Below are 2963 nucleotides of genomic sequence, written 5' to 3'. Positions count from 1 at the left end.
TTTGTTATACTCGATAAGGAGACTTTGTTATACTCGATAAGGGGAATTTGTTATATCGATCAGGGGTCTTTGTCTTACTCGATCAGGGCCCTTTGCTATACTCGATAAGGTTACTTTGTTATACTCGATCAGGGGACTTTTGTTATACTCGATCAGGGGACTGTGTTATACTCGACCAGGGGCCTTTGCTATATTCGATCACCGGACTTTGTTATACTCGATAAGGGGACTTTGTTATACTCGATAAGGGCAATTTGTTATACTCGATCAGGGGACTTTGTTATACTCGATGAGGGGCATTTCGTATACTCGATCAGGGGCCTTTGTTATACTAGATCAAGGGACTTTGTTATACTCGATTAGGGGCCTTTTTTAGACTCGATGAGGGACCTTTGTTATACTCGATCAGGGGACATTTGTTATTCTCGATCAAGGGACTTTCTTATACTCGAGCAGGGGGCTTTGTTATTCTCGACCAGGGGCCTTTGTTATACTCGATTACCGGACTTTGTTATACTCGATAAGGGGACTTTGTTATACTCGATAAGGGGAATTTGTTATATTCGATCAGGGGTCTATTCCTTACTCGATCAGGGCCCTTTGCTATACTCGATAACGGGACTTTGTTATACTCGATCAGGGGACTTTTGTTTTACTCGATCAGGGGACTTTGTTATACTCGACCAGGGGCCTTTGTTATACTCGATCACCGGACTTTGTTATACTCGATAAGCTGACTTTGTTATACTCGATAAGGGGAATTTGTTATACTCGATCAGAGGACTTTGTTATACTCGATGAGGGGCATTTCTTATTCTCGATCAGGGGCCTTTGTTATACTAGATCAAGGGACTTTGTTATACTCGATTAGGGGCCTTTTTTGGACTCGATCAGGGACCTTTGTCATACTCGATCAGGGGACTTAGTTATTCTCGATCAGGGACTTTCTTATACTCGAGCAGGGGGCTTTGTTATTCTCGACCAGGGGACTTTGTTATACTCGACAAGACGCCTTTGTTAAACTCGGTCAGGGAATTTGTTATAATCGATCAGGGGACTTTGTTATGCTCGATCTGGGGACTTTGTTATACTGGGCCAGGGACTTTGTTAGACTCGATCAGGGGACTTTGTTATACTTGATCAGGGGACTTTGTTATACTGGGCCAGGGGACTTTGTTATACTCGATCAGGGGACTTGGTTATACTTGATTTGGGGACTTTGTTATATGCGATCAGGGGACTTTTTTATATTCGACCAGAGGACTTTGTTATACTTGATCAGGGGATATGTTATACTTGATTAGGGGACTTTGTAATGCTCGATCAGGGGACTTTGTTCTACTCGATCAGAGTACTTTGTTATACTCGACCAGGGGCTTTTGTTATACTCGATTAGAAAACTTTGTTATACTCGACCAGGAGACTTTGTTATACTCGATCAGGGGACTTTGTTATACTCGATCAGGGGACTTTGTTGTACTCCACCAGGGACTTTGTTATACTCGATCAGGGGACTTTGTTATACTCGATCAGGGGACTTTGTTATACTCGTCCAGGGGGCTTTGTTTTACTCGATCAGGGGAGTGTGTTATACTCGATCAGGGGACTTTGTGTTACTCGATCAGGCCCTTTGTTATACTCGACTAGGGGACTTTGTAATAATCGATCAGGGGACTTTGTTATGCTCGATCTGGGGATTTTGTTATACTGGGCCAGGAGACTTTGTTATACTCGATCAGGGGATATGTTATATTCGAAAAGGGGAATTTGTTATACTGGACTAGGGGACTTTGTTATACTCGATCAGGTAACTTTTTATACTCGATCAGGGAACTTTGTTATACTCGTCCAGGGGGCTTTGTTATACTCGGTCAGGGGACTTTTTTATACTCGATCAAGGGACTTTGTTATAATCGATGAGGGGACTTTGTTTTGCTCGATCTGGGGACTTTGTTATACTGCGCCAGGGACTTTTTTATACTCGATCAGGGGACTTTTTTATACTGGACCGTGGGACATTTTTATACTCGATCAGGGAACTTTGTTATACTCGATCAGGGGACTTTTGTTATACTCGATAAGGGGACTTTGTTATACTCGGCAGGGACTTTGTTATACTCGATTATGGGATATGTTATACTCGATCAGGGGACTTTGGTATACTCAACCAGAAGACTTTGTTATAGTCGATCAGGGATATGTTATACTCGATCAGGTGATATGTTATACTCGATCAGGGGACTTTGTTATATCCCACCAGGGACTTTGTTATACTCGATTATGGGATATGTTATACTCGATCAGGGGACTTTGTTATACTCGACCAGAAGACTTTGTTATACTCGATCAGGGATATGTTATACTCGATCAAGTGATATTTTATACTCGATCAGGGGACTTTCTTATACTTAACCAATGGACTTTGCTATACTCGATGAGGGGCCTTTGTTATACTCGATCAGGGGACTTTGTTATACTCGATCAGGGGTCGTTGTCTTACTCGAACAGGGCCCTTTGCTATACTCGATAAGGGGACTTTGTTATACTCGATCAGGGGACTTTTGTTTTACTCGATCAGGGGACTTTGTTATACTCGACCAGGGGCTTTGTTATAATCGATCAGGGGACTTTGTTATACTCGATCAAGGGACTTTTGTTATACTCGATCAGGGGACTTTGCTATACTCGACCAGGGGCCTTTGTTATACTCGATCACCGGACTTTGTTATACTCGATAAGGGGACTTTGTTATACTCGATAAGGGGAATTTGTTATACTCGATAAGGGGACTTTGTTTGACTCGAACAGTTGACTTTGTTATACTCGACCAGGGGACTTTGTTATACTCGATTAGGCGGCTTTGTTATACTCGATCAGGGGACTTTGTTATACTCGATGAGGGGCCATTCTTATACTCGATCAGGGGCCTTTGTTATACGAGATCAAGGGACATTGTTATACTC

This window comes from Homarus americanus, unplaced genomic scaffold (genome assembly GCF_018991925.1).
Source record: "Homarus americanus isolate GMGI-L3 unplaced genomic scaffold, GMGI_Hamer_2.0 scaffold51191, whole genome shotgun sequence".
In the NCBI taxonomy this organism is placed as follows: Eukaryota; Metazoa; Arthropoda; class Malacostraca; order Decapoda; family Nephropidae; genus Homarus; species Homarus americanus.
The sequence above is the reverse complement of the archived record's forward strand: the minus strand, read 5'-3'. Positions refer to the sequence as shown.